This window comes from Hordeum vulgare, chromosome 7H, assembly GCF_904849725.1.
Source record: "Hordeum vulgare subsp. vulgare chromosome 7H, MorexV3_pseudomolecules_assembly, whole genome shotgun sequence".
NCBI lineage: Eukaryota > Viridiplantae > Streptophyta > Magnoliopsida > Poales > Poaceae > Hordeum > Hordeum vulgare.
The window spans coordinates 12,238,355-12,262,529 of record NC_058524.1 but is presented as its reverse complement, the minus strand read 5'-3'; the positions used below and the strand labels follow the sequence as shown (position 1 = coordinate 12,262,529).

Below are 24,175 nucleotides of genomic sequence, written 5' to 3'. Positions count from 1 at the left end.
CTATTTTTTTCAACTTACTTTTATATTAGGCTGGTATTTTGTCCTCCATGCTTGCTAATGGGCTGGTTTGTGATCTGTTTAAAAGGCCCACATTTTAAGATTATAATATTTTGCATAAAAACTAGGGGACTGCTACGCATCTATCGATGGATTTGTAGAAACCATCCACCACCTTTTTAACCGTCCGATGCATATGCATGCACCGTTCGATCACCAGCTCGGTCGCATCTGTCCACCACACAAAATCCTAAAACAACGCTTCAGTTGCGGAAACAAGAACCCTGCTACATCGTTTGGCTGACGGGTTAAAAAATGACTGACGAGTCTTTTGAAACAGAGACGAAGTTGCAGAAACTCGTCATTACGCCCTACTTGTACTATGCGATCGTAGAAATCGACCGGCTGATGGGAAGAGTTTTCCTTGTTATATAATATTTTCCACAGCAAAAGATCGTGTTGCGGAAACATATGTAGAATTCTTTCTCTACAACAAAAGTCTTGTTGCATAAATATTTTGCAACTCTGTTTGTTATAGATTTTCTTTTCTGCTACAGTAGATATTTTTTTGCAACAAAAAGTCAAATTGCAGATTTTTTTCCCAATTTTCTCTTTTTTGCAACACATGTGTTGTTGCGGAAATATGTTTTTCAACACATGTAATGTTTCAGGAAAAAAAATAACGATGTTGCAATCTAGATTCTCACCGGCACCGCCCGCCATTGACTTCATAGTTGCGGTCGAGCGCACGGGACACGTGTCGTGCGCACGAGGTGGCGGATGGAAAATGTCCGATCCGCCGGATGATTAGCATCATTTCCCTAAAAACTATTAAAAAATAACTATCAAAACTTCCCTCCAATTCTTATCAAAAAGAAGGAAAATTTTCCTCCCAAAACTTTGCTGAAATTCCACGCGCCAAACCGGCACGCCGCGCGCGCGGCCAAATTTTTCGTCCAACCCCCACGCCTTTTTCCTCTGTTGTCCGGTGAGAGATGGGCCGTCTCCATGTCCAACTCATCTGGTTCCTTTTCCTCTCCCCCCCCCGCCCTGTCCACGGCCCTGTTCCTCTTCTCCCCCGCCGGAGCTCCGCCCTCCCGCCCGCCCGCCGGCCGCTCTCCGCCCCCCTGCAACTCCTCCACCATCCGAACCGCCTAGTCCTTCCTCTCTTCCCCGCGCGGCCCCGTCCTTTCCCTGCCTTCTCCTCGCCTCGCCGTTGTCGACTCGATGACCCAGGTCGCCGCTGTCCGCGAAGTCGACGGCCGGCAGCAGCGGCCCGGATAGAGGAACGAGGGCCCTATCAGGTGAGATCCCCTCTCTCAAGTGTCGTGCCCCATGCCTCTGGTTAGCTCCCCGATCTGGACAATCCCGGGGTTTGATGTGTGCTGCGATTAATTTGGGGATGGATTTGGGATGATGGATGGTAGGGGGATCGGCCCTCCGACGACACGAGGGTAACTAGCCGTGACGCCCATGAGATGAATCAACCGCAGCTGGACTAGGGCCTAGGGCAACCGACAGCGGCGGCGCAGGAACAATTTTGTAGCCACTCGACAGAAATCAGCGGTGGTGCGGGGGCATCCATCAGTATCCATACGAGAGCTTCAAGCAACGGCTGCGCGAGGGCATAAAGCAAGTGCGACGCCAGGAGATTAGGTGAGGTGAGTTCCCTTATCTCGGTCTACTGATTGTTTAAGTCATGGAATTGCTTAGAATCATGGTCTAGGTGACTATTTTAATCTTGAAATTACTCGAAAATTGTGAGTGTTGGGTTTGCTGGTTGCATTGAAGATTACCTGTACTCTCGGTAACTCAATCTTAACTTTACTTACTCATATTGAACATTGCCTACTCTAATTGTTCGCTAGATAATTTATTTGGTAAATATAGGAAACCAGGATCTTAGATTTACTCAGATTGAACATTCACTACTCGTCTACTCCCAATGTTCTCTTCTGATTTATTTGCTAAATAAAGTAAACCATGCAAAGTAGTTATATTGCAACTGTGCATATTTTTAGGATATTAGTATAGGAGAGTTTTTTTGAAACTTATTAATATAATCAAAGGAGCTTACATAAAAATTTACATAACGTTGTTATCATATATTAGTTAACAAGGAAAATTACCACTGTTTATTGTAGCTTTGCAAAAAAAAACTATCAATATATGGAATCTTTTTTCCTCCTATGTCGCCTTGGGCCCATTTATTTGACTTCGCCCCGGGGCCTCCGAAACTTCACGACCGCCCCTGTATATATCAGCATCTTGTCCATATTTTCTTTTATCTACTTGGTTACTCTTTGTGAGTGCTTCAGCTCATACATATGTTATGTCCTTGGAACTTGTAGGATTACTCGATGCAGCCTCCTAACCAGGAGCTTATCGTGCAAGATTTGCATGACAACATGTGGATATTTCGTCACATTTATCGTGGTAGGGTCGAATGCTGCTTCACTTGCTTCTAACTTGTTCTGTGTTCATTCAAGGGTACATAATTTTGGTGTCCTGGGTCCTGGTGCCCGCGTCGCTGTTAATCTTATTCTGAGATTCTCAGGAGCCAAAACTGAATATCATCAGTATCTTTGTTCAGTATCGGCACTTGCCAGATACAGTATTTCTTTGAGAAATACTACGCGATTGAGGTGTGTAATCTGTAGGCACAAAAATCTATATGAAACTTCAACAACCCGTCTATCTATATGATTACAGGTTTAGGGACGCAGTAGTTCAGTTTAGACAACCAATAGCTGTTAGGAGTGCCGACATACATGGTTTACGATGTTACTCGTGGTCTGAAGCTTTTATAGAAGCATTTGCACATTCTCGAGCTTAGGAGTTAGTTTAGGACTTACGAATTCAAGGAGCATTAAAATTTTTGTTTGATCTGCTGCTAAAGAATGATTCTTAATTTCATTGGCTATCTTGTATTCTTGTTTCTTTATTAAGGTAACTAGCATACAGAGTATATATATAATTCTAGACAAAGAAAGACAAGGGGCATTTTTAGTCCATCAGACCTGAATGGCGGCATCATTTATTTTTAACTTGAGTCCATCTTTTTGTTTCACCAGTGTTTCTTCCAATATTGGATAGTTTTATGATATCTGACATGTATTCTTGCTATTATACTGTGACAGATGTGCCATAAAAATGGTGTCATCCATCGGGACCTTAAACTAGAGAACTTCTTACATTCAAATAAGAAGATAAGTTCACCTCTACACGCAATTGATTTTGGACTATCTGTGTTATTCACGACTAGCCTTCTCAAGAACATACTGTATTTAGCTAAATATAGTTAGTAACTAGTTCATGATTTAGGAAACTACTGTATTTGGCCAAGTACCAGTTAATGACTAGTTTGTGTTTTAATTGTCTATTACAATTCTGATTACCATGCGAGCTTTATTAGATTGACAAAAACTGGTTGAAATCCACCTTATTAGGCAAGTATGTTTCCTGAACGTGAGGTGTGTAATTTGATGAAGTAACCTGTATATTGGCATCTTCGTATTAAATAGCTGCTTACTGTCTGGTGACTGAACATTGGAGGCATCACTTTATGAGCAGCCACAAGTCTACCTATCAGTTCATAGTGCAGACTCATTCCAGATACTACTTTGCAGGTCCATTCTTTTCATTCATCCATTGTTTCTTGTAGCTCCAGGAATAGCAAACAACAATGCAAGCTCAGAAAGTCTTAAATATTTTGATTGAAAACTGCAAAAAATTCTTAAACGACCGCTGAATAAATAAATAATTTGCCCCACCAACTGCCAACATTGCTAGTCACCTGTAGTGGTGAAAAGGAACAACAGAATCCCATATATGTAGCATTTTAAAGTTTTTAACTAATTTGTGTTATATGAGTTGGTCCCCATAATTTATTCCATTCTGTTGATTTCTCCGTCGTATTGTAGCCTAACAGCATTTTGGAACATGCGATTGATTTCAACTACAATTACTAGAAAAATACTTGCATCAATTTATCTGAAAATAAACCCACGTTATATGGAGAAACTGAACATTCTAATGAACAACTTAATTCCAAATGTTGTAGAACAACAAGGTTTGCAATGTTGAACTATTTTCTGTTTCTCAAATACAAAATAACTTCTCATTTTGGTGCATACATGTATCCCCATTGTTATCTTTATGATGATGTTTGTCACTAATATAATGTATTTACAGATTGTTCGCAATCACTAGTATCACCGATAACTATGCATCGTATTTGTTCTTCTATTTTTATTTGTGTACAGACTGCATCCAACTTAACATGTTGTCAGATGTGCTTTTCTTTTGTTTCTAATAATTCTATTTTATAACATTCAGATGATGGCCTTCATTCATGTTTCATCGCGAGCACTATGACGAAGAAGTAAGAAGAAAGGAAGGCATGCATGATCTAGGCATGCATGCACATTCTTCTAATGCTGAATTTTCTTGGAATTTGGATGTAGTGCTGATTTTGCTGAGAATTTGATGTATATTTGCATGCAAACAAAATTCAAATGCTGGGAGTTATGTACATATTCTTATAATACTATCCTAATTGGAAAATACATTGGCATTGAATCTGGGCTGGTTTTATGTTGATGATATAAATTTTATTTGGTAAAAATAGGCATGGGCAAAATCTAGAATTGGTCGAAATGTCTATTGAACAAAATTTATTTGGGCTTTGAAAAGAGGAACTGAATCTATTGGCAGCAATTAAGCTGAAATATAAATAGAAATGCATAAAAAAGGTTGAGGCCCAAAAAAGAAATGGATAGTAAAAGGCTATAGTTTAGAAACTAAAAAGGCCGAATTGTTGGCCAAGGCCCATGTAGGTAATCAAAGCATAGGAAAAAAAATACACAATGGGCTATTTTAATGGGCTCGGCCCACGTAAAGCACCGAACTGGACCAGCCCATGTAATGGGTTGGGATGATTTCAACCATGATGTTTTGATATCGTCGTAATTTTGCCACGTAGGATTGCCACGTAGGATTGGTTTGATTGCCAATGACGATTTAGGATCGTCGTAAAGGTTACGACGACCGAGGAATCGTCGTAAAAGTTACGACGATTTTGATCAAAACGTCGCTGCTGTTCATTTCTGACGCTCCATTTTCGACGCTTGATTTTTCGTCGTGAGATCGTCGTAAATTAAAAACCGTGACGATGTAGCGACGAAAAAATAGTGTCGTGTATTAGCATATTCCTTGTAGTGTAAAAGCAAAGCATAAAGATGACAGAGGTGCTCTCTAATTGGTGCTTTTGTAAGACGAGGATGACTCAACTGGAACATAAATAGACAGGCCCTTCGCAGAGGGAAGCATTGATTTGCAGAGGTGCCAGAGCTCAAGCTTTGAAAACAGAGATACTAATTTTGGGTGGCATGATTTCATTGTCAACGCAATGACTAAGATTTCTCAACATCTTCCACGCTACACATGCTATAGGTGGTTCCCAAACAGAAAAGTAAAGTTTTAACTCCCCCGACCACCAATCAATCACACTCCACGGCTAGCCGAATCCTCGGATACCGTCCATACAAACATCAATCCTAGGAGAGTTTTTTTTGCAATTATCTTTTCGATTTGAGTATGGAATTGGGAATTCCAATTACCGGCCCCTTTCTCATGCATGATAGTGAATAAACACATATCGAGGATAACACGCGTAGCATGGAAGATACCAATAGCCCCCTGTCACGACATGAGTGGTTCGGGCATGCAAAACAGATTATTTCTTGAATATGTAGAGAGTGGCACATTTAAATTTACTTGGAACGGCAGCTAGATACCGCACATAGGTAGGTATGGTGGACTCATATGGCACAACTTTGGGTTTATGGAGGTGGATGCACAAGCAGTATTCCCGCTAAGTACAAGTGAAGGCTAGCAAAAGACTAGGAAGCAACCAACTAGAGAGCGACAATAGTCATCACAATGCAATGAGATTAACTAACATTGAGTGCAAGCATGAGTAGGACATAAATCACCATGAACATGAACATCATGGATGCTATGTTGATTTTGTTTCAACTACATGCGCCAAGTCAAGCCACTTGAAACATTCAAAGGAGGATACCATCCTATCATACTACATCATAGTCATCTCAACATTCATGTTGGCAACCAAGGCAAACCATTATAAGCTCCTAGCTAAGTAAGCATCGCATACGCAACCATGATCTCTAAGTTGTGATTGCAAACATATTTCTCTCACAACAAAGCTGAACCAGAAATGATGAGTGATTGCAATCTCTGGCGATGGCTAGACGAATGCTGATGACAACAAACCTTCCCCTGCAACGGCACCAGAAGAATGCTGCTCGCACTCCCCGGCAACGGAACTAGAAGAATGTTGTTGACGGCCCACCAGCGCGTGGGTTCGCGGCAGTTTTCGAGGGTAGAGTATTCAACCCAAATTTGTTGGTACGCCAGACAGGAGGTGAGAGAATACTCTCGAGTATTAGCAGCTGAATTTGTCAGATTCAACCACACCTGAAAGATTAGTATGTGCAAGCAAAGTAGTATGATAACAACGGTGTCAGAAACGATCTGTTGACGACAGACTATTCCTAACGATTGTATCAATGGCGCCAAGTTGCCTCATTGACGGAAATTGTCAGTTCCCGTCAACGATCAGCAAATCAAGATTGTAGCAGGTAGCAGCAGTGTAACAAACAATAGCAGCGGCAAGGAACAACAGTAGTGACAGCAGTAGCAAGTAGCAATAGTAGCAAGCGACAGTAATAGCAACGGTAGTAGCAGCAGCAGCAGAGCAAAACAAGTAACATCAGTAGCAACAGTAGTAGCAGCAGAGCAAGACAAGTAACATCAGTAGGAACAGGAGTAGCAGCAGCAGCAGAGCAAGACAAGTAACAGCAGTAGGAACAGGAGTAGCAGCAGCAACAGAGCAAGAAAAGTAACAGCAGTAGGACAAGCTCGTAGGTAATGGGTTGATGATTTGTTTGGATGATATTCATCATGCAACAGCTATAACACGTAGAGATATGTGGCTAGCTCCCGTTCGTCAATGTGATGTAGGCATGCATTCCGTGTGTCGTAATACGTGCTTAGGGAAAATAACTTGCATGACATCTATTGTCCATCCCTCCCGTGGCAGCGGGGTCCAAAAGGAAACTACAGGATATTAAGGTTCTTCTTTTAATAAAGAACCGGACCAACGCATTAGCACTTGGTGAACACATGAACTCCTCAAACTATGGTCATCACCGGGAGTGGTTCCGGTTATTGTCACTCCGGGGTTGCCGGATCATAACACACAGTAGGTAACTACAACTTGCAAGATCGGATCTAAAACACACATATATTTTTGACAACATAATAATTTCAGATCTGAAATCATGGCACTCGGGCCCTAGTGACAAGCATTAAGCATGGCAAAGTAGTAGCAACATCAATCTCAGAACATAGTGGATACTAGGGATCAATCCCCATCAAAACTAAGTCGATTACATGATAGATCTCATCCTACTCATCACCGCTCAGCGAGCCTACGAATAGATTACTCACGAACGACGAAGAGCTTCATGGAATTGGAGAGGGAAGAAGGTTGATGATGACGATGGCGATGATTTCCCCTCTCCGGAGCACAAGACGGACTCCAGATCTGCCTTCCAGATGAAGAACAGGTGGTGGCGGCGCCTCCGTATCGAAAACACGACGAAAACTTCTCTTTTAATTTTTTCTGGGATGAAAGGCAACTTATAGAGCTGGAGTTGGGGGCGGCAGGGCTGTGTGGGCCCCACAAGCCTGCCCACCGCCACCAAGGGTGGTGGCGGAGCAGGGGCTTGTGGCCTACTGGCCCACCCCCTGAGGTGGAACTTGGCGCATATATTTTTGATATTTTCCAAAACTGCTCCTCGTAAATTTTGAGGACGTTTGGAGAACTTTGATTTCTGCACAAAAATAACACCAAGGCAATTCTGTTGAAAACAGCGTCAGTCCAGGTTAGTTCCATTCAAATCATGCAAATTAGAGTCCAAAACAAGGGCAAAAGAGTTTGGAAAAGTAGATACGATGGAGACGTATCAACTCCCCCAAGCTTAAAACCTTGCTTGTCCTCATGCAACTCAGTTGACAAATTGAGAGAGAAAGAAAAACTTTGACAAACTCTGTTTGATCTTGTTGTTGCAACTATGTGTAACTCATAACTAGAATTTCAGCAAGGTCACAAGTTAACCACAAAAGCAAATGACACAAAGGTCTCACGGTAAACTAATATCAATGGCATAATTAGCTAACGAGCAAATAATAATGAGTTTCAAATACCAACACTTCAATCCAAACAAGCATGAAGCAATATGAATAGGTGGTATCTCGCTAGCTCTTTCTGAGGCCGCAAAACATAAATGCTGAGCACTTTCAAAGATCAAGGGCTGACTAAGCATTGTAATTCATAGCAACGAATATCCAGTCATAGTCATACTCAATATCAATCAAAAGCAAAGCATAAAAATGACAGAGGTGCTCTCTAATTGGTGCTTATATAAGAGAAGGATGACTCAACAGGAAAATAAATAGACATGCCCTTCGGAGAGGGAAGCATTGATTTGCAGAAATGCCAGAGCTCAAGCTTTGAAAACAGAGATAATAATTTTGGGTGGCATGCTTTCACTGTCAACGCAATGACCAAGAGTTCTCAATATCTTCCATGCTACTCATGCTATAGGCGGTTCCCAAACACAAAAGTAAAGTTTTAACTCCCCCACCACCAATCAATCACACTCCACAGCTAGCTGAATCCTCGGGTACCGTCCATACTAACATCAATCCGGGGGGAGTCTTGTTTTACAGTTATGTTTTCGATTTAAGCATGGAACTGGGCATTCCAAATACCGGCCCGTTTCTCGTGAATGACTGTGAATAAACACATGTCGAGGATAACACTCCTAGCATGGAAGATACCAATAGCCCTCTGTCACCACATGAGCAGTTCGGGCATGCAAAACAGATTATTTCTTGAAGGTTTAGAGAATGGCACATGTAAATTTACTTGGAACGACAGGTAGACACCGCAAATAGGTAGGTATGGTGGACTCTCATGGAAAAACTTTTGGGTTTATGGGAGTGGATGCACAAGCAGTATTCCCGCTTAGTACAATTGAAGGCTAGCAAAAGACTGGGAAACGACCAACTAGAGAGCGACAACAGTCATGAAGATTCAATGAGTTTGACTAACATTGAATGCAAGCATGAACATGATATAAATCACCATGAATACGAACATCATAGAGGCTATGTTGATTTTGTTTCAACTACATGCATGAACATGCGCCAAGTCAAGCCACTTGAAACATTCAAAGGAGAATACCATCCTATCATACTACATCATAGTCATCTCAAAATCTATGTTGGCATTCAAGACAAACCATTATAAGCTCTCAGCTAAATATGCATGGCATCAGAAACTATGATCTCTAAGTTGTCATTGCAAACATGGTTCTCTCACAACAAAGCTAAATCTAGGTCAACAAGCTAGTCATATTTACAAAAACAAAATAGATAGAGTTCATACCAGCTTTTCAGTCTCAGTCACTTCATCATATATCATCATTGTTCCCTTTCATTTGCACGATCGAACGATGTGAACAATAATAAGCGCATTGGACTAAGCTAAATCTACAGGCAAACACAAAGGAGAAGACAAAATAATATGGCTCTTTGAAAGCTAAACAGGTAAGCATGCAAGAACCAATAAACATTGTAACCAATATCTTCTACCTTGACACAAAGAAAAAGAAAACTATTTACACGGGAAAGCTCCCAACAAGCAAAAGAAGAAAGAAAAATCTTTTTGGATTTTCTCAAAAGGACACAAGAACAAGAAAACAAGAAAACAAAAAGAAACTAGCATGGATAATACAGTGGCAAAGTGTAAACACCGGCTAACAATGTGAAAGCATAAGCATGAATGTAAAGTCGGTGAGAACACGTACTCCCCCAAGCTTAGGCTTTTGGCCTAGCTTGGTCTACTCCCAAGGTGGGAAATAACCAGCTCCAGGATACTCCGGAGCAGACTGTGGATGCCACTGCTGTGTGAGCTCCTCTGGCTCCCACTGATAAACTGGCGTCTGGTACTCGACTGGCGGCTCGGGCACGGGCGCCTGTGGTTGGGCCAAGCCCCAATATGCGTAGATGTCCGCGGGGATAATAGTGTACCTGCTTCCATGAAGATCAAACAACGAAGGAGCATGCAAAGTAATAGTCTCTCGAGTACCCTGACTAAAACACCAGGTTATAAATCATCCGTCTACTCTCATCTCTATCCAGAAAATCATGGCGAACCATGCTGTCATAATCCAGATATCTCTTAGGGAGAAGCATCTCTCCTTCCTCTTCCAGTCTAATGGGTATCTCGAAGTGTCTGGCAAGACGGGTAGCATAGATACCTCCATAGACAACACCTTTAGAACGGTTCAGGTTCAACCGTTGAGCTACTATAGCACCCAAGCTATAAGTCTTCTCGTTATAAAGGCCTTCGTGCAAAACCGCAAGGTTTGGAGAACTAAGTGATCCAGCCTCCCCACGGCCAATCAAACATTTTCCTACAAATAGTGAGAAGTACCGAAGCACGGGAAAATGTATGCTAGCAATTCTAGCGCGAGACACTCCTCTCTCTTCTCCAACAGCAATAAAACCAATGAAATCCTCCAAGTCCCGTGGACGAGGGTCACGGATATCCCCAACATAAGGTAATTTACATACATTGCAAAAATCCTGTAGCGTCATGCACTGGGGACATCGCATATCATGAACTCAACCATGGGAGGATTCTTCCTCAGATAAAAGTTGAAGCTTTGAACGAAAATATTGGTGAGGAGGAGATATTGTGGGCACTTATCTTCAACGAACGTAGTAAAACCTGCGTTCTCCACCAAGTAATAGAAGTCTTCATAAAGTCCGGCGGCGTGCAAAAAATCATCACTTGGCCACTCGCACGCTCGAACTTCTGTGACTCGAGGGACTACGTACTTGGGGTGGTTCTTCTCATCCTCCTTGTGGTTATGGCTCGAAGAGCCTCTCAAGAACCTCCTCATCTTTTCCTTTTTCTAGCTCTGAAAAATTTGAAATTTTTAGAGACTTCGAAAGAAAAGTAAATAAGGATTAACCCAACTGGTAGCAACTACTCCTACTAGTGCAAGAGACCGTATCACGTGCTAAAACTACTTGGAACCATCTAAAATCAACATTTATAGCTCAAGAACAGGGTCACCAAGATAGCAAGAATACGCGAAGGATAAAGCACTAGAGCAAAAACTAATTGGACCAATGGAGGAGTCACTTACCAAGGAGTAATTTCCCCAAAACGGTTCGGAGAATGGTGCTTTGAGCAAGGAGATCGAAAATCACAGCCAAATGAGCAAGAACACGGGTTTGAGCTGCAAAACAATTATTTCTAGAGGTGGAAGAAGAGGCTGAGAGCTGGAATAAGTGGAGGGGCCGGTGCCTGTGGGCCCCACAAGCTTGCACCCCGCCACGAGGGGGGTAGGTGGCGGTGGGAGGGCTTGTGGCCCACTCGTCTGGCCCCCAGGCCAGCTCTCAGGCCCAGAAATTTTCAAAAATTCCAGAAAAAATCGTACTAAATTTTTAGGACCATCGGAGAACTTTTATTTTCGAGGTATTTTTCTCCGGGATGCTAAAACAGGAAAAACTAAACTAATTCTATCATTTTTCTTCTAAGAAAAAGAAAAAGAAAGCTTAAAACAAAGGTATGTGACTCCTTGATTCATCCGTTTCATGGTCATCGAAAGAAATCCGTCAATGGGATTGATCAAGTCCTTATGACAAAACCTTCTCGAATCGCAAGAGAGAACGGAGAATTTTAGAATAGCCACTAAGTCACCCCAATGGGGATACGTATCTCCCCAACAAGCAAATCATACTTCATCTTGACACGAGGAATAGGGCATTCAAAGCTCCCAATGAGAACCGATGAAGTCTTTTCGATAGCATTGATGCAATGTACTTGATATCGTTTCTTAGGAAAGTGCATTGTGTGCTCATTACCATTGACATGGAAAGTGACATTGCCTTTGTTGCAATCTATAACAGCCCCTCCAGTGTTTAAAAAGGGTCTTCCAAGGATGACAGCCATGGCATCGTCCTCAGGAATATCCAAGATAACAAAGTCTGTTAAGATAGTGGTGTTAGCAACCACAACAGGCACATCCTCGCAAATGCCTATAGGGAAAGCAGTTGATTTTTCGGCCATTTGCAGAGAAATTTCAGTGGGTGTCAACTTATCCAATTCAAGTCTACGATCAAGAGAGAGTGGCATAACACTAACACCGGCTCCAAGGTCACATAAGGCAGTTCTTACGTAGTTTCCTTTAATAGAGCAAGGTATAGTGGGCATTCTGGGATCACCAAGTTACTTAGGAGTTCCACCTTTAATAGAGCAAGAAATTTGTTGGTACGCTAGACAAGAGGTGAGAGAATACTCTCGAGTATTAGCAGCTGAATTTGTCAGATTCAACCACACCTGAAAGATTAGTATCTGCAAGCAAAGTAGTAACAACAAAGTAGTATGATAACAACGGTGTCAGAAACGATCTGTTGACGGCATACTATTTCTACCGGTTGTATCAATGGCGCCAAGTTGCCTCGTTGACGGAAATTGTCAGTTCCCGTCAACGATCAGCGAATCAAGATTGTAGCAGGTAGCAGCAGTGTAACGAGCAATAGCAGCGGCAAGGAACAACAGTAGTGACAAGAGTAGCAAGTAGCAACAGTAGCAAGCGACAGTAATAGCAACAGTAGTAGCAGCAGTAGCAGAGCAAAACAAGTAACAGCAGTAACAACAGTAGTAGCAGCAGAGCAAGAGAAGTAACAGCAGTAGGAACAGTAGCAGCAGCAGCAGCAGAGCAAGACAAGTAACAGCAGTAGGACAAACTCGTAGGCAATGGGTCGTTGATTTGTTTGGATGATATTCATCATGCAACAGCTATAACACGGAGATATATGTGGCTAGCTCCCGTTCGTCAATGTGATGTAGGCATGCATTTCGTGTGTCGTCATACGTGCTTAGGGAAAATAACTTGCATGACATCTATTGTCCATCCCTCCCATGGCAGCGGGGTCCAAAAGGAAACTACGGGATATTAATGTTCTCCTTTTAATAAAGAACCGGACCAACGCATTAGCACTTGGTGAACACATGAACTCCTCAAACTATGGTCATCACCGGGAGTGGTTCCGGTTATTGTCACTCCGGGGTTGCCGGATCATAACACATAGTAGGTAACTACAACTTGCAAGATCGGATCTAAAACACACATATATTGGTGACAACATAAAATTCCAGATCTGAAATCATGTCACTCGGGCCTTAGTGACAAGCATTAAGTATGGCAAAGTAGTAGCAACATCAATCTCAGAACATAGTGGATACTAGGGATCAATCCCCATCAAAACTAACTCAATTACATGATAGATCTCATCCTACTCATCACCGCCCAGCGAGCCTACGAATAAATTACTCACGAACGACGAAGAGCTTCATGGAATTGGAGAGGGAAGAAGGTTGATGATGACGATGGCGACGATTTCCCCTCTCCAGAGCCCAAGACGGAGTCCAGATCTACCCTCCAGATGAAGAACAGGTGGTGGCGGCGCATCCGTATCGAAAACGCGACGAAAACTTCTCTTTTAATTTTTTTCTGGGACGAAAGGCAACTTATAGAACTGGAGTTGGGGACGGCAGGGCCGTGTGGGCCCCACAAGCCTGCCCACCGCCACCAGGGGGTGGTGGCGGAGCAGGGGATTGTGGCCCACTGGCCCACCCCCTGAGGTGGATTTTTGATATTTTCCAAAACTGCTCCCCGTAAATTTTGAGGACGTTTGGAGAACTTCGATTTCTGCACAAAAATAACACCAAGGCAATTCTGCTAAAAACAGCGTCAGTCCAGGTTAGTTCCATTCAAATCATGCAAATTAGAGTCCAAAACAAGGGCAAAAGAGTTTGGAAAAGTAGATACGATGGAGACGTATCAATGAGCTAGTCATAATTACAAAAACAAAATAGATCGAGTTCATACCAGCTTTTCCAGGCTCAGTCACTTCATCATATATCGTCATTATTGCCTTTCACTTGCACGACCGAACGATGTGAACAATAATAAGAGTGCTCGTGCATTGGACTAAAGCTGGAATCTGCAGGCAAAAACAAAGGAGAAGACAAAGTAATATGGCTCTATGAAAGCTAAACAGGTATGCATGCAAGAGCCACTAAACATTATAACCAACATCTTCTACCATGACCCAAAGAAAGAGAAAACTATCTACACGAGAAAGCTCCCAACAAGCAAAAGAAGAAAAAGAAAATATTTTTGGTTTTTCTCAAACTAGACAGACACACGAAAAGGAAACGAGAAAAAGAAAATAAACTAACATGATGATACAGTGGCAAAGTGTGAACACCGGCTAACAAAGTGAAAGCATAAGCAAGAATGTAAAGTCGGTGAGAACACGTACTCCCCCAAGCTTAGGCTTTTGGCCTAAGTTGGTCTACTCCCAAGGATGGTCCTGGCGAAACCCAAAATCATAATGGGGGTTATACGAGAGCGCTGCAGCCACTGCCTGAATAGCTGCCTCACGGAGACAAGCAACCTTTGACTCCCTCTCATACTCCTCTGCCTCTCCTGTGGTTATTCAATATCTCCATTTTACCTGAAAGTCAAAGAAGGCAGGAGCAGGAAGGGTAATATGGAAAACACGCTGCGGGTTAAATATCAAACGGTATAGGAAGGATTCATCCTCCCTCTCAAGGAACTGGTAGCGTGTCAAAGCGACGCGGTCAAGGAAAGCTGTATGGAGCGGGGGATCTCCTTCGCGGATGGGTACTCCAAGAAAATTTGCTATGCGGGTGGCATAGATCCCACCAAAGAAATCCCCTTCAATAGAATTATTATTCAGCCTCCTTGCTATAATAGCTCCCATGTTGAAGCATTTGTCACCCGTCACTGCGCTCTTAAGGATACTAAGGTCGGGTGCACAGAGGTAACAATGCTCAATCTTGCCATTAATGCATCTGCCTATGAAGAGGGCAAAGTAATGCAAGGCAGGAAAATGAATACTCCCCATGGTAGCTTGCATAATGTCTCTAGTTTCTCCAACTGTAATACCAGAGAAGAAATCTCTAACCGAAGATTTAGGAGGATCATTGAGGATACCCCAAATAGGTATTTTGCAAATTCGATTGAAATCCTCTAAATCCATGGTATAAGATTTATCATAGAGACCAAACGGTACCGATGGCTCACGGCCAGCTAAAAATTTGAATCTACGAACAAAAGTAGCAGTGAGAGCAACATATTGTTCACATTTATCGGAGATGAATTCTTCGAGTCCGACGTTGTGAACAGGTGCATCAAACTCATCTTTGAAACCTGCCTCAATCATAAATTCATCAGAAGGCCATTCACATGGTTGTACCTGCGCGTCCCTAGGTTGGTAAGGACCAAGCTCCCGAATCACAAGACGGGGACCTCTCTTGCTTGAGGAACCACCATGAAAGTTTCTCCTGAACATCTTCCTTTTCTAAAATTTTCATTGACCCAAAGGAAAAGTGAACAAGGTTCAACTAAACTCGTAGCAACTACTCCCACAAGTGCCTAGAGGACATATTACGCATTAAAACTACTAGGGACTAGCTAAAATCAGCATGCAAAGCTCAAGAACATGGTCACCAAGGCAGCAAAAATACGCAAAGTATAAGGCACTAGAGAAAAAACTAATTGGACCAATGGAGGAGTCACTTACCAAGGAGTAATTACCCCAAAACAGTACGGAGAATGGTGATTTGAGCAAAGGGATCGAAAATCCCAGCAAGAGGAGCAAGAACACAGGTTTGAGCTGAGAAACGGTTTTTTCTGGAGGTAGAAGAACCATATGAGAGCAAGAATGAGTGAGGGGGTGCCTGTGGGCCCCACAAGCCTGTGTGGCGCGGCCAGGGGGTGCCTGCGCCCCAAGGGCTTGTGGCCCACCGGTGCAGCCCCCAGACAAGCTCTTTGTCTCAGAATTTTTCAAAAATTCCAGAAAAAATCATACTTGATTTTCAGGACGTTCGGAGAACTTATATTTTCGGGGTACTTTTCTATCGGATGCTAATACAGAAAATAGGGAAAACTAAACTAAATCTATCATTTTTCTTCTAAGCAACCTAAAGTGAAAGCTTGGAATAGAGGTTTGTGACTCCTCGATTCATCCATCTCATGGTCATCGAAAGAAATCCGTCAATGAGGTTGATCAAGTCTCCTCGACAATCCTTTTCGAATCGCAAAAGAGAACGGAGAATTTTCGAATATTCACTAGCTCACCTCAATGGGGATGTGTATCTCCCCAACAAGCAAATCATACTTCATCTTGACATGAGGAATAGGGCATTCAAAGCTCCCAATAAGAATCGATGAAGTTTTTTCGATAGCATTGATGCAATGTACTCGATATTGTTTCTTCGGAAAGTGCACCATATGCTCATTACCGTTAACATGGAAAATGGCATTGCCTTTGTTGCAATCTATAACAGCCCCTGGAGTGTTTAAAAAGGGTTTTCCGAGGATGACAGCCATGTCATCGTCCTCGGGAATATTCAAGATAACGAAGTTTGTTAAGATAGTGGATTTAGCAACCATAACACGCACATCCTCGCAAATGCTGATAGGGAAATCAATTGATATGTCGGCCATTTGCATAGAGATTTTAGTGGGTGTTAACTTATCCAGTTCAAGTCTACGATGAAGAGACAGAGGCGTAACACTAACACCGGCTCCAAGATTTCATAATGCAGTTCTAATGTAGTTGCCATTAATGGAGCAAGGTATAGTGGGCACACCGAGATCACCTAGTTTCTTAGGAGTTCCACCCTTGAAGGTATAATTAGCGAGCATGGTGGAAATATCAACCTCAGGTATCGTCCTCTTATTAGTCACAATATCTTTCATGTACTTAGCATATGGAGACATCTTGAGCATATCCATCAAACGCATTTGCAGAAAGACAGGTCTAATCATTTCAACGAATCGCTCAAAATCTTCATCATCCTATTTCTTGGATGGTTTGGGAGGAAAGGGCATGGTTTTCTGAACCCATGGCTCCCTTTCTTTACCGTGCTTCCTAGCAGCGAAGTCATTCTTATCGTATCTTCTATTCTTAGGCTGTGGGTTATCAAGATCAACACTAGGTTCAATCTCCACATCCTTATCATTGCTAGGTTGAGCATCAACATGAACATCACTATTGATGTTATCATTTGGCTCATGTTCATCACCAGATTGTGTTTCAGCATCAGAGACAGAGTCATCGTTTGGACTCTCAGGTGTAGCAGCAACAGGGTTGCTAGCGTGCAGGTTCCTATAATCTTTCTTCTTCTTTCTAAGATGACTAGGTGCATCAGTGCTAACTCATTGAGAATCTTGTTCAACTCTTTTCGGATGACCCTCAGGATACAAAGGTTCCTTGGTCATTCTACCGCCTCTAGTGACGACTCTAACGGAATTGTCATTCAACTCATTGAGCAAGTCATTTTGAGCTTTAAGTAACCATAGAGGCATGTTTACTCAGAAGTTTAAGATCATTGGCATTTCTATCCACACAAGCACTTAAATGACTAAGCATACGAGCATTCTGTTCCAATTGTGTGCTAACATAATCATTGAAGCTCTACTATTTGGCAACAAAGTTTTCAAATTCATCCATGCATAGGCTAGCAAGTTTATCAAAAGGAATATCACTCTCATCAAACCTACGCAGAGAATTTACTTTTACTACCTGTATCAGGTTATCGAGACCATGGATCTCTTTGATAGATGGTAGATTTTTGACATCTTCAGATTTAATGCCTTTCTCTCGCATAGATTTCTTAGCTTCTTGCATATCTTCGGGACTGAGGAATAGAATACCTCTTTTCTTCAGAGTTGGCTTCGGAGGTGGTTCGGGAATAGTTCAAGCTTTCTCATTGCACAAGATGTTATTCAGTAGAATATCAGCTTGTTCTACGGTCGTTCCCTAAAAATACTATCGGCACAACTATCTAGGTGGTCTTTGGAAGCATCGGTAAGTCCATTATAGAAGATATCAAGTATTTCATCCTTCTCAAGAGGGTGATTAGGCAAAGCATTCAATAGCTGGATGAGCCTCCCCCAAGCTTGTGGGAGACTCTCTTCTTCAGCTTGAGCAAAGTTGTATATTTCCTGCAAGGAAGCTTGCTTCTTATGGGCAGGGAAATATTTTTCAGAGAAGTAGTAGACCATATCCTGGGGACTACGCACACAACCAGGAGCAAGAGAAGTGAACCAGGTCTTAGCATCATCCTTTAGCGAGAAAGGAAACAACTTGAGGATATAGTAATGTCACATCTTTTCCTTACTAGTGAATAGAGTGGCTATATCGTGCAGTTTGGTAAGATGGGTACAACCGTTTCAGACTCATAACCGTGAAAAGGATCAGATTCCACCAGAGTGATTAACTCAGGATTGACAGAGAATTCATAATCCTTATCGGTCACAAAGATAGGCGAAGTGGCAAACTTCGGGTCGTATTTCATCCTAGCGTTCAGAGCTTTTTCTTTCCACTTGCACAGTAATTTGTCAACATCATAGCTATCCTTACACGCAAGGAAGTCCTCAGCTATCTCTCCCTCCATAACATAGCGCGTATCAGGCATAACAGGCAATTCAGGCATAGGAGCAGGTTCTACTTCAATAGTATCAGGAGTTTCAGAAGTATCATCACATCTAGCAGCAACTCTAGCAATTTGTGCATCAAGGAATGCACCAAGTGGCAAAGCAGTATCAAGCATAGCATCATCAGGCATAGTATCAAGCATAGCATAATCAGGCATAGTATCAAGCATAGCATCATCAGGCATAGTATCAAGCATAGCATAATCAGGCATAGTATCAAGCATAGCATCATCAGGCATAGTATCAAGCATAGCATCATCATAAGCATCATGGGCAGCAGAAGTAGCATCATCAAGCACAGGCAACATATCAAGATTTCTAGGAGGAGGTGATGTCGCAAACTTACTCATAACTGAAGGTGAATCAAGTGCAGAGCTAAATGGCAGTTCCTTACCTGTCCTCGTAGTGGAAGGCAAGATTTTAGTTCTTGGATCTTTCGGATTCCTCATAGTGATCAGCAGACGTCAATCCCAAGTGACTCAGAGAATATAGATGTGCTTCCCCGGCAATGGTGCCAGAAAAATGTCTTGATAACCCACAAGTATAGGGGATCGCAACAGTTTTCGTGGGTAGAGTATTCAACCCAAATTTGTTGGTTTGCCAAAGGTAAAGCGAAAGAATATTCTCAAGTATTAGCAGCTGAGTTTGTCAGATTCAACCACACCTGAAAGATTAGTGTCTGCAAGCAAAGTATCAGTAGCAAAGTAGTATGATAGCAACGGTGTGAGAAACAGATATGTTGACGACAGACTATTCCTAACTGTTGTATCAATGGCGCTAGTAGGTTGCACGTGGGTGAGTAACTATTCTTCCCCGACAACAATGTCGAAAAAGATGTTGCAACAAGTAACAACGACGTAGCAAGGAACAGCAGTAGCAGCAGCAGCAAAGGAACATCAGTAGCAACAGTAGCAGCAAAGTGGCCCAATCCCTTTTGTAGCAAGGGACAAGCCTAGACAAAATAACATAGCGAGGACCAGCAGTAAAAGACTCGTAGGCAGTGGATCGGTGATGGATGAGTATGACGGATGTGATTCATCATGTAACAGCTATAACACGGAGAGATATGTAACTAGCTCCCGTTCGTCAATCTAATGTAGGCATGTATTCCGTATGTAGTCATATGTGCTTAGGGTAAAGAACTTGCATGACATCTATTGTCCATCCCTCCCGTTGCAACGGGGTCCTAATGGAAACTATGGGATATTAAGGTTCTCCTTTTAATAAAGAACCGGACCAACGCATTAACACGTGGTGAATACATGAACTCCTCATACTATGGTCATCTCCGGGAGTGGTTCCGGCTATTCTCACTCCGGGGTTGCCGGGTCATAATGTTGGAAATATGCCCTAGAGGCAATAATAAATTAGTTATTATTATATTTCTTTGTTCATGATAATCGTTTATTATCCATGCTATAATTGTATTGATTGGAAACACAGTGCATGTGTGGATACATAGACAAAACACTGTCCCTAGTAGGCCTCTAGTTGACTAGCTCGTTGATCAAAGATGGTCTAGGTTTCCTGACCATAGGCAAGTGTTGTCACTTTATAACGGGATCACATCATTAGGAGAATCATGTGATGGACTAGACCCAAACTAATAGACGTAGCATGTTGATCGTGTCATTTTGTTGCTACTGTTTTCTGCGTGTCAAGTATTTGTTCCTATGACCATGAGATCATATAACTCACTGACACCGGAGGAATGCTTTGTGTGTATCAAACGTCGCAACGTAACTGGGTGACTATAAAGATGCTCTACAGGTATATCCGAAGGTGTTCGTTGAGTTAGTATGGATCGAGACTGGGATTTGTCACTCCGTGTGACGGAGAGGTATCTCCGGGCCCACTCGGTAATACAACATCACACACAAGCCTTGCAAGCAATGTGACTTAGTGTATGTCACGGGATCTTGTATTACGGAACGAGTAAAGAGACTTGCCGGTAAACGAGATTGAAATAGGTATGCGGATACCGACGATCGAATCTCGGGCAAGTAACATACCGAAGGACAAAAGGAATGACATACGGGATTATATGAATCCTTGACACTGAGGTTCAACCGATAAGATCTTCGGAGAATATATAGGATCCAATATGGGCATCCAGGTCCCACTATTGGATATTGACCGAGGAGTCACTCGGGTCATGTCTACATAGTTCTCGAACCCGCAGGGTCTGCACACTTAAGGTTCGACGTTGTTTTATGCGTATTTGAGTTATGTGGTTGGTTACCGAATGTTGTTTGGAGTCCCGGATGAGATCCAGGACGTCGCGAGGAGCTCCGGAATGGTCCGGAGGTAAAGATTGATATATAGGAAGTCCTGTTTTGGTCACCGGAAAAGTTTCGGGCTCATCGGTAGTGTACCGGGAGTGCCGGGAGGGGTGCCGGGGACCATCGGGAGGGGTGTCACGCCCCAAGGGGTCTCATGGGATATGGGAAGAGATAAACCAGCCCCTAGTGGGCTGGAATAAGTTCCCACTAAGGCCCATAAGGTTTGAGAAGGAAAAAACACAAGGTGGAAAGAGTTTCCAAGTGGGAAGGTGGAATCCTACTCCAAGTAGGATTGGAGTAGGACTCCTCCACCTCCAATTTCGGCCAAAACTTGAGGGTTTGAGGCTGCCTCTTCCCTCCCCCTCCCTCCTATATATACTGAGGTATTAGGGCTGATTTGAGACAACTTTTGCCATGGCAGCCCGACCACATACCTCCACGGTTTTTCCTCTAGATCGCGTTTCTACGGAGCTCGGGCGGAGCCCTGCTGAGATTAGATCACCACCAACCTCCGGAGCGCCGTCACGCTGCCGGAGAACTCATCTACCTCTCCGTCTCTCTTGCTGGATCAAGAAGGCCGAGATCATCGTCGAGTTGTACGTGTGCTGAACGTGGAGGTGCCGTCCGTTCGGCACTAGATCGGATCGGATCGTGGGACGGATCGCGGGACGGTTCGTGGGACGGTTCGCGGGGCGGATCGAGGGACGTGAGGATGTTCCACTACATCAACCGCGTTTCTTAACGCTTCTGCTGTGCAATCTACAAGGGTACGTAGATCAGAAATCCCCTCTCGTAGATGGACATCACCATGATAGGACTTCGTGCGTGTAGGAAAATTTTTGTTTCCCATGCGACGTTCCCCAATAGTGGCATCATGAGCTAGGTTCATGCGTAGATGTCTTCTCGAGTAGAACACAAAAGTTTTTGTGGGCGGTGATGTGCGTTTTGCTGCCATCCTTAGTTTTTTCTTGATTCCGCGGTATTGTTGGATCGAAGCGGCTCGGACCGACATTACTTGTACGCTTATGAGAGACTGGTTTCATCGCTACGAGTAACTCGGTTGCTCAAAGATGACCGGCGAGTGTCATTTTCTCCAACTTTAGTTGAATCGGATTTGACCAAGGAGGTCCTTGGATGAGGTTAAATAGCAATTCATATATCTCCGTTGTGGTGTTTGCGTAAGTAAGATGCGATCCTACTAGATACCCATGGTCACCACGTAAAACATGCAACAACAATTAGAGGACGTCTAACTTGTTTTTGCAGGGTATGCTTGTGATGTGATATGGCCAATGATGTGATGTGATATATTGGATGTATGAGATGATCATGTTGTAATAGTTAATATCGACTTGCACGTCGATGGTACGGCAACCGGCAGGAGCCATAGGGTTGTCTTTAAACTATCGTTTGTGCTTGCAGATTCGTTTACTATATTGCTAGGACGTAGCTTTAGTAGTAATAGCATGAGTAGCACGACAACCCCGATGGCGACACGTTGATGGAGATCATGATGATGGAGATCATGGTGTGACGCCGATGACAAGAAGATCGTGTCGGTGCTTTGATGATGGAGATCAAGAAGCACATGATGATGGCTGTCGTGGGTATAAGCCTGACAGTAGATGTGTAGGGTACGAAAAGGATGGGCAGAATCCTAGCTACGACGAGGTTGTGTGAGTTCAGGCCCCTCTGCGGTGGAGGTAATAGCCCGACGTCTTAGTGCTCGGGGAGCTTGTTGTCGAGTGGAATAGGGAATACAATGAATTGCTAACCCCTTTACCAGCGGGGGAGGGTGGCTTATATAGAGTGCGCTGCCCTCCACAACGGTTCCGGTACAGGGGTGTAGTAGTGGCGATTGAATGTGTACGTTACAGGTAACGTACGCCCTAAATGCTAATAAATGCACCTGGAAACGTACGACCGTTTCCCTCCAGGGGGTTGCGATGTACCGAGTGGTATCCAGTCGGTTAGCTTGATATCCTCCGAATGCTAGTCTCCGACTGGCTGATCGAGGGTACGTTACCGACTGGATGACAGGGACTCCTTAATTCAGTCGGAGCTGACCAAGGGCCTAGTCCTTTGCGAGGGGTAGTCCTTGGGTAGGACCTACAGGGCAGGCCTATGACCCTACCCTAGGACTATAACCCCATCATTAGTCCCCGAATGGATTGGGGTTGGAACGACGAAGCGATGTTTGAAGTTTGGATCCGACTGGAACGGACTTGGCTTGGGCGTTGCTTGCCTCAGTCCATTTTGACTTTTCTGATCGACGATCCGAGTGGAAGTACTCTCGAAACAGACTGTCGGGAGCCGAGTGCTTCAAATTTATTGTAATCTTCTGACATGTCTGTCTTGTCCTCGACTCCCACGATGTTTCTTTTCCCTGAAAGAACTATGTGGCGCCTTGGCTCATCGTCTGATGTATTCGCTTCCTTATCTTTTCTTTTTCTTGGTCTGCTAGACATGTCCTTCACATAGAAAACCTGAGCCACATCATTGGCTAGGACGAATTGATCATTGCCGTACCCAAGATTCTTCTGATCCACTGTTGTCATTCCGTACTTCGGGTCTACCTTCACGCCTGACAGGTTGAACCATTTTCACCAGAACAAAGGGACCTTAAAGGAAGGTCCGTAGTCAAGTTACCATATCTGCTCTATGTAACCATAGTATGTGACCCTTTGCCCGTTGTCGTCTTTTGCATCAAACCGGACGCCACTGTTTTGGTTGGTGCTCTTTTTATCTTGGTCTGCCGTGTAAAATATGTTACCATTTATCTCGTACCCTTTAAAGGTCAATACAGTCGAAGATGGTTGCTTGGCCAACAAGTATAGCTCATCTTCAACAATGTTGTCATTAATGAGACGTCTTTGCAACCAACCGCCGAAAGTCTTCGCGTGTTCTTTAGCAATGAAATCTTTAGGTTGCTCCGGGTATTCCGAGCGTAAAATATCCTTGTGTTCCTGGATATATGGAGCCGCCAAGCTGGAATTAACTAGAACTGTGTAGTGTGCTTGAGTGAAAGACTGCTCGTCCATACATGTTGTTGATTTCTTTCCTAGCGTGCCTTTTCCACGCAGTCTCCCCTCATGGCGCGGCTGAGGAACACCGATCGGGTTCAGGTCAGGAATAAAGTCAACACAAAACTCAATGACCTCCTCTGTTCCATAGCCCTTGACCATGCTT

At 43.3% G+C, this 24,175-nt stretch overlaps 1 long non-coding RNA gene across 2 annotated transcripts; it reads left to right on the top strand.

The window, feature by feature from the left end:
- Nucleotides 1-1,418: 1,418 nt before the first annotated feature.
- On the top strand, nucleotides 1,419-4,531 carry LOC123409674. Of its 2 annotated transcripts, none has more exons than XR_006612880.1 (3): nucleotides 1,419-1,653; nucleotides 2,349-2,433; nucleotides 4,336-4,531. It is a non-coding gene; the product is annotated as an uncharacterized LOC123409674 (long non-coding RNA). The 2 variants fall into 2 exon arrangements; XR_006612879.1 differs by having other exon boundaries at nucleotides 1,420-1,658.
- Nucleotides 4,532-24,175: the final 19,644 nt, after the last annotated feature.